Source organism: Nelumbo lutea, chromosome 4, assembly GCF_056320005.1.
Source record: "Nelumbo lutea isolate HS-2025 chromosome 4, American lotus-T2T, whole genome shotgun sequence".
NCBI classification, from domain to species: Eukaryota; Viridiplantae; Streptophyta; class Magnoliopsida; order Proteales; family Nelumbonaceae; genus Nelumbo; species Nelumbo lutea.
The window spans coordinates 14,807,310-14,821,439 of record NC_142687.1 but is presented as its reverse complement, the minus strand read 5'-3'; the positions used below and the strand labels follow the sequence as shown (position 1 = coordinate 14,821,439).

Sequence of the window (14,130 nt, the reverse complement as noted above, 5' to 3'; positions counted from 1 at the left end):
ATTTCTCCGCTTTAACACATGATAGAATTCCCGGTAACGCCCGTGGAGTGTCAGCCTGTAGTATCTCCTCTCGGGCTCTGGATGGTAGGAGATGGAACTGTGTAGCAAGTCCGGATCTGCTCCTCACACTGACCTCAGCATGTCTCAGCCGCACATTGGGAGCATCTTCCGTCCACTTCAAAATTCATAATGTGATTGTACAGTTCAGGTGGAGTCGACTATAAAAAGGCCATTATACTGAGGTGATGCGAGGAATGCTTTATGATGAGCAAATCCCAATTCATGAGCGGTGGATCAATCATGGTCAAAATCCGTTCTGACTGCCATCAAATTCATCAGTGACCCTCTCATGGTCACTCATGCTCGAGCACCAGGTTGATGCTGTTTTTTGCACATCTTGGCCTTGAGCAGTTGAGCCACTATGCACTCTCGGACGTTTTGATACTGGAATACGTCTCAATAGCAACAGACTTTGGCACTTCGCTTCATTCGTGGCAGTCACCGGTGAACTCGTGGATTGAAAATTTGAAATATACATATGCAAGGATGAAAAGAAGCTCATCAGCCTGTAGCCTATAGGTACGTTTCACTGGAAAAACTTTGGCTGTTGGGGGGCAACAGCCTTTCCTGTTGAGAGAGTTTTTGTGTTGGGCATGTTACCATGAGAGTGGGTAAATTAGTAATTGCCTTCTGATTTATTTTGAGTAGAAAGAAAAGCATGTCTTGAATTGGTGAACTTCCGTGAACGTGTCCAACCCAGAAACTCTCTCAACAGGAAAGGCTGTTGGCCCCCAATAGCCAAAGTTAACCCCATTTCACTATAGTTGTAAAATGAATTCACATCTACACTCTACAGAGCGTGCCCCAGCACATCCCAACCATATATTGAGAACACCTCTCAATAACAGCTTCGGCAAAAGTTCCCAATACATACTGAGATGTGCATGTGGGGCGCCCGTGGGGGATAGGGTGCAGATGTAAACTCTTGTGAAACGGGCTGAGCCGCTTGTGGGCTGGCACAGCCCAGGTGTGTTTGGTATGGTTCATCAGCTACAGTGACAGGCTATGCCAGACACGAAACGACGCCTGGGGTTGGGCTGGGCCGGCCCCATGCTGGTCCACATGCCGCGGCAGTACTATACTTCTACATACAGTACTGTTACTTCTCCCCTCCAAGCACGGCAGTACTATCGTCTGGCCCTCGTTCTGGGCCATACTCCACCCCCACATTACTCCACTATACTTCTCCATGTAGTGGTGAGGCTCATTGGGGCAGTAGTAGCTTAAAATGCCCACATTGATGTGAACCCTGTCAATCTCATTGCCATCCTTGACGTCATCTTCCCATCATCGTCGTCATATTCATGGGTATCATCGTGTATTTCCCTTCTATTCAGTGTTTTCTTTCTCTTCCGTGAGAAATGGAGGTTTGATGTGTTGAAAGCGTGTATGCGAGATATTCGTGATGTTCGACCGGATGACTTTCTCTGCACGGTTTTTGCTTTCAGGCACAAATCCAAGTATCCAACAAAGGGCGTAGGGCGATGATGGCAGCGGATAGAAACTGGGGAGTCGAGACGAAGGAACGAGTAAATCATCAATGGCGCAGAGACGCACAACCGCTGGCAACTAGTAGCCTAGGCTATCGTCACTGTATCATGTGACTGAGAGTCTTATTATAAGAAGATAAAATCCCTTGGAAAAGAGTTTGGAGGGACCCCAAAAAGTGCTTTATCACCCCAGAAGGTACATTCAGAAGAAGTAAAAAAATTTGGATTTTTGGCTTTTCAGGTGTTAGATAAGCCGTTTTATAACGAAAATGCCTTTTTAGAATGTCACACAAAAACATTTAAATGCGACTATCTAGCAGACTTAAACATACCCTCAGTTTTCATAAATTGATTAAATGTATCCATTTTTTTAAATAGATTTCATTTTCTTTCAAATTTGTAAAATATACCCAAATTTTTTCAAACTCATGTGGGTGGATAGGCATATCAGGCTCCCCGCTCTTGTGGAAGCAATTGTTATGAAATGAGAATTTGAAAAAAAAAAACATTTTGGTCAAAAGCAAATGTAAGGGTATTTTAGACATTTTAATGCTCTAATTAGAAGATTCTAAATTCTAACAGAGGGGTCTACTTGCAACTTTGTTAAAAGGTACAGTGAAGGTGGTTGCCATTCTCAATATTTGGGTTCAAAATTTGATATTGGAAATATATTATATCTGAAAATTTTTTAACCAATCAATTGGTATCATAAATGTGGTAGCCAAGAGGGGTGTCCACAGTTCGATTAATCGAACCAAAGGCATATTTTACAAACCAAGCCAATGGTATCTTTTTTTCATTTTTCCAAATCGAAACTGAACCAGTACCATCGGTTCACCAGTTTCGGTTTTTGATCGGTCTGGTTCTTTGGTTTTTTATATTTATAATATATATTATATTATAAATAATAAACGATATATAATATATTGTAAATATTTTAAAAATATATAATATATTTATAAATAGATTATTATAAATATATCATAAGTATATATTTATATACATAATGACTATATATTTATATATAATATATAAAAATATGTGACATATATTAAAATATATATAAAATATACATATAAATTTATATACCGGTCGGTTCGATTAACCATCGATTTTTTTGTAGGTTAATTTAAAACTGAACCGGTCCTTCGGTTTTTCAAAAATTCCAAACTGAAATCGAACTGATCGGTTCGATTAACTACATTTTTTTGTTTGATTTTCTCGATTTAGTTCGGTTTTTTGGTTTTTGATGGACACCCCTAATAGCCAATCAGGGGTTATTTATCAAAATTCATGGGTGGATTTTAATTGGTCAAAACTCTTCCAATACCATGTTTTTCCCGCATAATAAATTTTCCCAACTTTAGGGGAGGTTATAGTAATTTACCCTTAAAACTTATCTTGCAAGTTGATGAAGGAAGATTTGACCCGACCCCTCGGCCATGTGACACGTGGAAGCAACCGATAGTGACCTGGCAGAAATGCCAGCTCGGCACGACAACAGGCCCGCAACCCGAGCTCCGAACTAAAGAGCTGAGCTCCCTCGAAGGAACCTGCAACCCGAGCTCTGAACTAAAGAGAGTCGAGCTCCCTCGAAGGAACCTACAAACCGAGCTTCAAACTTAAGAGTCTCGAGCTCTCCCTTCGAGGTCCTGAGCCTTACAAAGAGCACCAAAGGCCGAAAACCCAAACTACCCACCTAGGGGTAGTTCGGGCCATACTCCTATCCGAACTCGAGACTTCACATTAAATGACTGAGCAACCGTACCTGACGCCTAGGATACCGTACACGGAAGCGGTGCACTTGACTGATCAGAGGACTAACACATGACAACTGCCATCCAACGGCCACCTGCCACCGCCATCCCAGACGGACAGAGGCGGCCCTAGCAACTGGTAGTGGAGGTTATGACATCCGAACTGACAATTAGTAGTGGAGGTTATGACACCCGAACTGGCAACTAGCAGTGGAGGTTATGACACTCGATCTAGCAGAGGCAATGATGCCCGAACTGGTAGAGGCACGGAAGTGAGCACACAGGGTGATTATAAAAGGCCCCCATCTCACAAGGAAAGGGGTATGTGATTCTTGCGTTTTCTGGTCTTAGAATTCCTCATTTCCCTTGCCTTCTGAAGAAACTAACTTGAGCTTCAGAGTGTTCCAACCGGGTTCCTCTCGGAAGCCTCCATTTTCTTCCTTGTTTCAAGCACCTCCGATCTCGTCAGAAGCGAGGTAACCGGCAGCTAGGACAGATCGGATCGCGCATCATCAATTGGCGTCGTCTATGGGAAGACTTCAAAATTCCTCCCCTAACCTTTAACTCTCTCTCTCTAAAAGAAACCTTAGCTCCCATGGCTTCTCCCAGCAACAACAGGCACAACCTGAATGCTGTAGGGGAACACCCCCAGCCCGCCACTGTGTGCATAGGACAGTTCACCGTCCCCCTATCGATGGACGGGATCCCTAGCCTCAACGCACCAAACATGGTGGCGCTTGTGAATGTTCCCCTTCCTCTCCCTATCGAGACAACCTTTGTCAAACCAACTGTTGTCCCTCTGGCAATTAGCCAAAACCAGTTTGATGATTTGATGCAGTGCATGCAGGCAATGCAAGCCCAAATGCAGCAGTTCCAGCAGCATCAGCTCCAACAGCACCAAGTACTGCACCACATCTCTCAGTATCACTATCAACAGCAGTTCCCCCAACTGCCTCTGAACCAACCACAGCCTCCACCTCAGCACCTCGACACTCCAAGTCTGAGCTCCCACCCACAGAGAACCGATTCGGCATCCCAACAGCGGACTACCAACAGTCAAGGCTCATCGAGCTCGACAATACCGAGGCCAACAACGCCAGTACCAGGCCCTCTAAACAACAATGAAGACGTCGGCGAAGTCGCCGAACTACCACCCGCGTCCTGCCTGAGCTCCGAGGTAAAGAAGAGACAAGCTTGGACAAGGTAAAAGCTGCCCCTATTCTCTTAGTCCCTTCTCCCCTCTCATAAGAACTCCTTGTAGTCTCCATGCCTAGAGATTTCAAACTCCCATCTCTAGACAAGTATGATGGGTCCTTCGACCCCAACGATCACGTCGATGCCTTCCAGTCCCAAATGCACCTGGCAAGGGCTAGTGAATCCTGCATGTGCGTGGCCTTCACTACCACCTTTAGGGGGTGGCCCGCACCTAGTATAGGAACCTGGCCCCTGGTCAATAAGAAGCTGGACCCAGTTCGTGCAGGTCTTCACCGCACACTTTGTTACCAGCAAGCGATGCCCTAGAACCGAGGAGAGCATCTTCGGAGTAGTCCAGAGAGAAGGAGAGTCCATCAGGGACTACATCAAGCGGTTCAATGACGCATGTTTGCAGATACCGTGCCTGGACCCCGCGGTGCAGCTTACAGACCCCAAGAGAGGAGTGACACACAAGGAGTTCAAGTGGCACATGGTAGTTACCAGCCCGCGACTGTGGCCGAATTCCTCAAGCTCGCGGACAAATTCAAGAGAACAGAGGAGGAGATCAACCAAAGGACGGAAAGCGGGATTGAGAAAAGGAAGAGGGAAGGCGAGCCCTCCAACCCGGATGACAAAAGAAGGAAAGACCCAACTCGGGAGACGAAGCCAAGCCGGCTGTTCCAAGCTCCCTTAGCAGCTCGGATGGACTACACACCCTTAAACACGAAGTGGGCCGAGATCTTAATGACGATCAAAGACGCCCCGTATGTGAAGTGGCCACCTCGTCTGAAGGGAAACCAAAACGAGAGGAATAAAAACTTGTACTGCAGTTTCCATAGGGATCATAGTCATAGCACTGAACATTGTAATAATCTCGCGACGAGATAGAGGAACTTATCTGTCGCGGATATCTATGAAATTTTGTACATCACAATAATAATAATAATAATAGTAATAGGCCAGGTCGGCAGGGAGAGCACAACAAAGTCGCTTCCAAGTCCAGCAGCCGGCCAGTAGAACCACAGAAGCAGCCCCCGGAGGAAAGACCAGTTCGGGGAACAATCCACGTGATCGTTGGAGGATCGATCGTGGTAGTGTGTACCTCGACAGTAGCTCGCGCGTCAACCCAGGAAGTCGCTAGAGAAGAACGAAATCCCCCGAAGCGGCCTAGAACGCAAGACCCCATATTCTTCACCGAAGATGATGCGTACGGGGTCCACTACCCCCATGACGACGCACTTGTCATAAAGATGAAGATCAACGACTTTGAAGTTCGATGGGTACTCATTGACTCTGGCAGTTCGACAGACATCCTCTTTAAAGCGGCCTTCGACAAGCTCTAGTTCCGAGAGAGTGACTTAAAGCCCGCGAACACCCCGCTGGTCGGCTTCAGCGGAGAAGAGGTCAGACCCCTGGGAAAGGTCACAGTACCTGTGGAAGTCAGCATGTGGCCTAGCACGGTAAGACTCAGTCACGATTTTCTGGTGGTCGCGACCCCCTCCCCCTACAATGCCATAGTAGGTCAGCCGATCACCCATGCTTTAAAAGTTGTGGTGTCCACTTACTATTTGGCCATGAAGTTCCCCACGGACTTCGACATCGGGGTAGTGCGGGGCGACCAGCTCGAGTCCCGCAAGTGCTACGTTGCCGCCCTCAAGGAAAAGGCCAAGATAACCAGCGACCTACGTAATAAAAGGAGGAACGAGCTGCACCAATAGAGGAAACTGTTCCCATTTCTGTCTTGGTAGAGGACCCTGCCAGACAACTTTAGGTCGGAGCATCCCTTGAAGAACCCTTGCAATCCGAACTGGTATGCTTCTTACTTGGTAACTTAGATGTTTTCGCTTGGTCAGCGGCAGAAATTCCTAGCAAAGACCATATGCTGATAACTCACAAGCTCAGTACTGACCCTGTAGTCAGACCCGTTAGACAAAAGAAACGCAACTTAGACCCAGAATGCTGGAGGGCAGTCGATGAGGAGGTCGAGAAGCTCCTCGCAGCATACTTCATAAGGGAAGTTCATTACCCGAGCTAGGTAGCCAACCCAGTTCTAGTAAAAAAGGCAAACGGCAAGTGGCGCATGTGCGTCGACTACACCGACCTGAATCGAGCTTGCCCGAAAGATTGCTTCCCCCTCCCCAGGATTGATTGCCTAGTGGACGCGACCTCGGGAAATGAGTTGCTAAGCTTCCTGGATGCCTACTCAGGCTACAACCAAATCAGGATGGACCCGTCCGATGAGGAAAAAATCACCTTCATAACCGAGTTCGGCCTGTACTACTACAAGGTCATGCCCTTCGGACTGAAAAATGCTGGGGTTTCCTTCCAAAGACTCGTGAATAAGCTGTTTCAGCCCTTAATTGGCATGAAGATAGAATATTATGTAGACAACATGGTCGTCAAGACACAGTTTTCGCATGAGTTAATACAAGACTTACACTCTGCCTTCCAAATTCTACGTCAATTTAGCATGAAACTAAACCCAAACAAGTGTGTCTTCGGTGTCACCTTGGGTAAGTTTCTAGGGTACATCGTCAACGGCCGTGGTATTGAGGCCAACTTGTACAAAATAAAGGCCATCCTAGATATGAGACCACCCCGAAAAGTAAAAGAGGTTCAGAGGCTAAATGATAGGATAACCGCTCTAAGTCGCTACATGTCTATGTCAGCAAACCGTTGCCTGCCCTTCTTCAAAGCACTAAAAGGCAAAGGGTTCGAGTGGAACCCAAACTGCCAGCTCACATTTGATGAGCTCAAGAAATACCTCTCCAGTATCCCGGTGTTGACTCGGCCCGAAGAGTGCGAGGTTTTAGAACTGTACCTTTCGGCAAACGATGAAGTGGTCAGTTCGGTACTAATAAAGGAAGCAGATCGGGTCCAATGACCCATCTACTATGTTAGTAAGATATTGTAGGGAGCAGAAATGAGATATCCAGAGATAGAAAAGCAGGCCTATGCGCTGGTCATTGCGGCCTATAAACTCCGCCCGTATTTCCAAGCTCATACCATCATCGTCATCACCGACAAACCCCTGAGGCAAGTATTACTCAGCCCTGAGGTCTCTGGACGATTGACAAAGTGGGCCATCGAACTCAGTGAGTACAACCTCCAGTACAAGCCCCAGACCTCCATCAAAGCCCAACCCTTGGTGGATTTCGTTGCAGAATGCACATTCTACTCTGAGGACCTTGGCCCGGTTGAGCACAGGACTCCCAGTTCGAGTGAGCTCGGTGCTCCCAGGCCGGCTGAGTCCGAGCCTCGTGAGGTCGCACCTAGTTCGGTATCTCCCCTGGTTAGGCCAAGCGCAAACTGGGATGAAGAGCCCTGGATACTTCACGTAGATGACTCCTCAAACCAGCAAGGCAGCGGAGCCAGTGTAGTTCTCCCCGGTTCAAGTGGCACGAAACTAGAGTACGCACTGCGCTTTGAGTTTGCGGCATCCAACAATGAGGCAGAATACGAGGCGTTGATAGCAGGGCTAGCTCTGGCGCAAGAGGTGAAGGCAAAACACATAGTTATCTACGGCGATTCCCAGCTCGTGGTCAAACAAGTTACAGGGGAATACGAAGCCCGCGAGCCGGCTATGATCGTCTACTTGGCAAAGGTAAGAGAGGCATTGCTTAGCTTCCAGTCACACTTCATCAAGCAAATCCCGAGGTTAGAGAGGCATTGCTTGGCAAAGGTAAGAGAGGCATTGCTTGGCAAAGGTAAGAGATGCCCTGTCCTGGCTAGCCAACACCAGTGACAACACCATGAGAACTGTGTACATAGAGGAGTTACCTCGGCCTAGAATTCTCTAGGGGGCAGAGGAGGTCGCCCCTCTCACCCAAGCAGAAACGAGCTGGATTGATCCACTTGCGAGCTTCCTGCTACATGGAACCCTCCCCTCGGAACGCAACGTCGCCAGGAGGGTAGAGCGTTAGGCAGCCAAGTACGTCATGATAGATAGACGGCTGTACCGAAGATTATACACGCTCCCCTACCTGCGCTGCTTGCGACCTCCCAAAGCTGATCTCGTTCTCCGTGACATTCATGAATGCCTATGTTGCGGACACTTGGGGGGCAGGGCCGTCGCTCAGAAGGCACTACGATAGGGGTACTATTCGCACAATGGGGTATCGACCTACTCGAGCCATTCCCGTCAGCAACAGGAGGAAGGAAGTTCCTAATAGTGGCAGTAGACTACTTCACCAAGTGGGTTGACCCTGAGACTCTCGTAACCATCACAGCTCGAAACGTCCAGAACTTCTTCTAGAAGAACATAGTGTGTCGCTTCAGGCTACCTCGGGTGCTGATCTCTGATAACGGAAAGTAGTTCGAAGACATCAAATTCCAAAAGTGGTGCCAAGGCATGGGGATCCGGAAAAACATCCCATCGGTTGCACACCCACAAGCAAACGGTCAGGTAGAAGTCACAAACAGAGCTATCCTCCATGGACTAAAAGCCAGGCTAGACCGAGCTAAAGGGTTATGGGTAGATGAGTTGCCTAGCGTCCTATGGGCATACCGAACTAAAGAGAAGACTGCCACTAGAGAAACTCCCTTCAACCTCACCTACGGCACGGAGGCAGTCATCCTAGCCAAAATCGAAATCCCCTCACTTCGGTTGGAAGCATACAGCGATAATACTAATAACGGCGATCTACGTACCAACCATGACCTACTCGACGAGGTGAGGGACCTCGCATACATCAGAACCGCAACATACCAGCAAAGGGTAGCTCGGTACTACAACACCAGAGTTAAGAAACAAAACTTTCACGTTGGCGACTTGGTCCTCCGCAAAATGATGGTACCTAAGCCCGGCGTTGGCAAACTCGGGCCGAACTGGGAAGAACCCTACCGAGTAAAGAGAGTACTCGAGGGAGCATACAAGCTCAAGACCCTGGAGGGTAAACAGATACCCCGGGCATGGAACATCATCAACTTAAGACGATTTTACTTATAAGTTAACAAACTAAGCAGGCCATGAGCCACTGCCGAGCTAGCAAAAACCTCGGCACCCTAAGGCCCTGAATGTCGAGCTAACAAGGACCTCGACACCAAAAGGGGCAGAATACTGAGCCAAAGATGACCTCGACCCATCATCGACGAAAGCAATCTGGGGCGGAGAACAGATTGGGCACATAGCCTTACTATGTTAGATCACCTCGGGGCACATCTAGGCAAACGAAGAATACTTGCACAACATATTTGAACAGAAAAAAATACTTCGTTGCTAAATGTTTGCTCTATAGTGTTTAAAAAAAAAATACAAACAAATTTAGAAGCCTAGAGGTCAATCTTCCTCGCCTTTAGAAGGGACTTCGACAACACCCGAAGGACCCGCTTCGTCTTCGAAATCCGCATCATCATCAGTTACGACAACCATCTCCTCAGTGATGCGCGAGCTGGTTATGGTGCTGGTATCGAGGTCAAGGTACGTGTTCCTTATCGTCCATCGGCTCAACTTGAAACCCCATCTGTACGAGCCCACCATCATGTTGTCAAAGCGTGGCGTGGCGATATAATCCTCAATGGCTTTTGCCTTTGCCTCCTCAACAGCCTGAGAAAAGATCTGCGTCTTCTCCCTAATGTCTTCCTGAAGGTACTGGACCTAGTGCTCCAGGTCCAACTTCAGATCGGCCATATGCTTCACCACCATTCCTAAGGCCTCTTTGTCTCTCTGAGACCTCGATAGCTTAGCCTCGGCAGCTTCTACCCGTCTCAAGCGTCTCTCCGCTTGGATTGTCAAGGCATGGATAGAGGAGTTCACCTGCCAAGAATGAGGACAAATCAGCTCGGAAAAAAAAAAAACCCACTCCGACTTACCACCATGGCATTAGTTGCAGCCCGAGCACCTATGAGATTGGTAGGGAGATCGGCCCACTATGCGACCTCCTTAGGACAAGTGGCGGCCTTGCTTTTTCAGAGAGCGTAGCTCGGCCTCAACACGCTCCCAATCCCACTGTGGCTCCCCGAGCCCGAAGGCATAGCTCGGGCATAGGAAGCCCCTGCCACCTCCTGAACTGAAGGGGGCACCTCGGGCTCCTCAGGAGGCTCCGTCCTCGGTACCTCGGGCTTTGCCACATGGGAAGGATTGGCGCAGACTCGCTTAGCACCTCACTTCTTCCGCTTCATGCCAGCAAACAATTTCGCACCTCGAGTCTTGTCTGCCTCCATAACACCTACAAAAAGGAGCTCGGCATTAGAAGACGGGAATAAAAGCAGAAACAAAAGTATCTTTATCTGAGCAAGAAACCTACTCGAACTCAGACCGGTCTGAATGAGTTTATCTTCCGTCATATAGGCTTCGCATTTTAGCCCTTGCTGGGCCCAGTCCCAGGCCCTTCACTATATCTTCATCAACAACAACACCGGGGTCAGGAGCGGCCAAACCTCAATCAGTAAGAAACGGCCACCCCGTAGCACTTTGAACCACAAAGTAGTCCCGCTTCTATGTCGGGACCTTGTTTGGGTGATCGTGTAAGAGCTTGAAGCTCGAGCGAGGTGACAAGTAGTACACCCTCCTATGCTTGGGCAGGGGGCCCGCTTGTTTCTTAAACATGAGAATAGCGGAAAAAATTTCTAAGTCCAAAGGAAGGCAGTGCTCACAGCAAAGGGAGATGGTCTCGACAAGGTTGTGGATAGAGTTCGGGTGAAGCTGACCTATAGTGACGCCGAAGTGGTTCATAACCTCGACAATTAGGGGATGGAAGGAAAGGCGCAACCCAGCAATAAGCTGCTCCCGGAATATCACAATCTCATCCGGACCGTGCTCCCAAGGAAAGTCGCACGAGGGTAAAATGTAAGTATATGCCCCGGGCAGGTTGTACTGGACGATAAGGGACCAAAGACCTTCGGACGTCATAGTAGAGGGTCCGAACTTGTCTGGCACCCGACCTCGACGAGAGGTGGATGCCAAACTACCCGAGTTAACTCGGCCTACGGGCTCAAACTCAAGCTCTACCTCGGGCCCCCCTCAAACTCACTAAGGCCGTCGGGGGCAGTAGCTTGGTTCGTAGAACCAGTGACTACCCCCCCAGAGGGCTATTTGTGCTAAAACTAGACATCGAAAACAAAGAAGACCGAGGATTCACCAGGAAAAGCTACCGAACTAGGGACGAGTGACGTGAGCTGGCCGGCTTGGACGCGTGCTCAAGGAACAAACGTTGAAGGATAACAGAGGAAAGTGACTAGGGGTCCCCCCACTATTTAAAGCCACTGTACTCGTGCATCAACAGCCAAGATCGAAACCATCCAACGGCTCCCCGCAAAGTCAGCTGCACACTCCCCGACGAAAAGACACTTTGGCATGCACATTCGAAAATTCAAAATTGTTTGGAGCGCAAGTTAAAAAATTTGAAAATTTGAAAATCATTGGCGCGTGTGAGCCACACGCATCTCGGGACTGACCCATGGTCGAGCCAAACCCCGGTTGAGCTGAGAACACAAGCAGAAAAGTTCCTCATCAAGGCCAAAGTGTGTCGAGGAAAATCCACCTATCATCCTGTGAACTCCCCACGTTGGGTCAAGACCCCAAGCACGGGGAGTGGGGGGGCAATTGATGGAGGAAGATTTGACCCCACCCCTTGGCCATGCGACACGTGGAAGCAACTGAGAGTGAACTGACAGAAATGCCAGCTCGGCACAACAACAGGCCTACAACTCGAGCTTCGAACTAAAGAGTCGAGCTCTCTCGAAGGTACCTGCAACCCGAGCTCCGAACAAAAGAGAGCCGAGCTCCCTTGAAGGAACCTACAAACCAAGCTTCGAACTACAAAGTCCCGAGCTATCCCTTCGAGGTTTTGAGCCTTACAAAGAGCACCAAAGGCCGAAAACCTGAACTACCCACCTAGGGGCAGTTCGGGCCATACTCCTATCCGAACTCGAGACTTCACATTAAAAGACCACTTTAGCTCCAAATCGCCTGACTGAGCAATCGTACCTAACGCCCAGGAGACCGTACACGGAAGCGGCGCACCTGACCGATCAGAGGACTGACACATGACAGCCGCCATCCAACGGCCACCTGCCACCGCCATCCCAGATGGACAGAGGCGGCCCTGGCAACTGGTAGTGGAGGTTATGACACCCAAACTGGCAACTAGTAGTGGAGGTTATGACACCCGAACTGGCAGTTGATAGAAGGAAGTGACCCGATCTGGTAGTGGCAATGATGCCCGAACTGGTAGAGGCATGGAAGTGAGCACACATGGTGATTATAAAAGGCCCCCATCTCACAAGGAAAGGGGTATGTGATTCTTGCATTTTCTGGTCTTAGAATTCCTCATTTCCCTTGCCTTCTGAAGGACACTAACTTGAGTTTCAGAGTGATCCAACCGGATTCCTCCCCGGAAGCCTCCATTTTCTTTATTGTTTCAAGCACCTCCGATCTCGTCAGAAGCGAAGTAACCGACAGCTAGGACAGACCGGATTGCGTTTAACTTTTGTGTCAATTGGAAAGCTATATTTTATAAGTTTTGCCTAACATTTTTGAGAGATCAAGTCATCAGTGTATTGCTACTCTAAACTAATTATTCTCTTAAGTCTTCGCTCTACCAAAAACATGCTTACAAGAGAAAGAGATGCACAAAGATCCACTCTCCACCGTACAAAGATCCACCCACCACTAAAAACATGTTCAAACCAGTTATGTACTTTATTACTCATTACGGGAAAATGGGGCTGTGAACTCCAACATCATTTGGTGATGAAAGAAATTGTGGAAAGCTTTGTACCAAAGAGGAACCCTAAGGCTTCCTGAATCGTGGTTATTCTGCATTCATTTTGGGGAAGAGTGTGCCTAAGGGCGGTTTATCTTTTGATTCCACCATACATCCTGATTATCAATGTGGTATTGGACTAATATAAAATAGAGGAAGGGGCAAACATTTTTCACTCAATAAGCTAGGTGTCCGTTTGTTCACAGTTGGAATCGGAATCGAAATCCTTTAGAATCAGAATTAGAATTAGAATCAAAATCAGAATGGTCCATTCTCATAGTCTGTTTGGTTCAGACAGGAATGAGAATGAGAATTAAAATCAACATGTATGAGGTTTCATTTCCAAGGAAAGGATAAGGATTCTGATCTCACCCAATCAAACAGTTGGAATCGGAATAACCCATTCTGATTCCCATTCTAGACTCCTAGTCCAGTGAACCAAATGGGGCCTAAGATTTTTGCAGTTATGTCTCATAATATATGTTATAAGAAATAAAAAGGGCAAAATAAATTCTATGTAAAAAAAGCTAAGGGTATATATATTTAAGTCTTTTGCCAGTGTAGTTGAGACCTCGGATCAAATCCCACATGCAAAAGTGGTGGGGGTGGGGGGTTGGGTTTATGGAGCAAAATAAATAAATAAGCTCGTCGTGCTTGTTAAAAACCACTTTCAAAATGAAAACTACTCCCAAGTCGTTCCCAAACTTGTAGCATAAGACAAAAGCAAGTGGGTTGGCCTCAAAGCTTGGCTAAAATTTGCCAAGGATGACGTGTCAATCACAAAATGACCCTTCTTGGAACGCCACCAAGTATTAAGTAGCCGTGTATGTGCATCAGCTTCCGATCCCAAAAGCATGAAAAGAGTTTGAGTTGAGTCGATCACGAGTCCAGACCACAATCTGAATTTGTATCTCTCCACTCAAA

General features: G+C 47.7%; 1 long non-coding RNA gene across 1 annotated transcript; it reads left to right on the top strand.

The window, feature by feature from the left end:
- The first annotated feature begins 210 nt into the window (after window positions 1-210).
- Window positions 211-1,785, top strand: LOC148854101 (uncharacterized). The gene is made up of 2 exons (XR_016112880.1): window positions 211-579; window positions 1,509-1,785. It is a non-coding gene; the product is annotated as an uncharacterized LOC148854101 (long non-coding RNA).
- The last annotated feature ends 12,345 nt before the right edge of the window (window positions 1,786-14,130 follow it).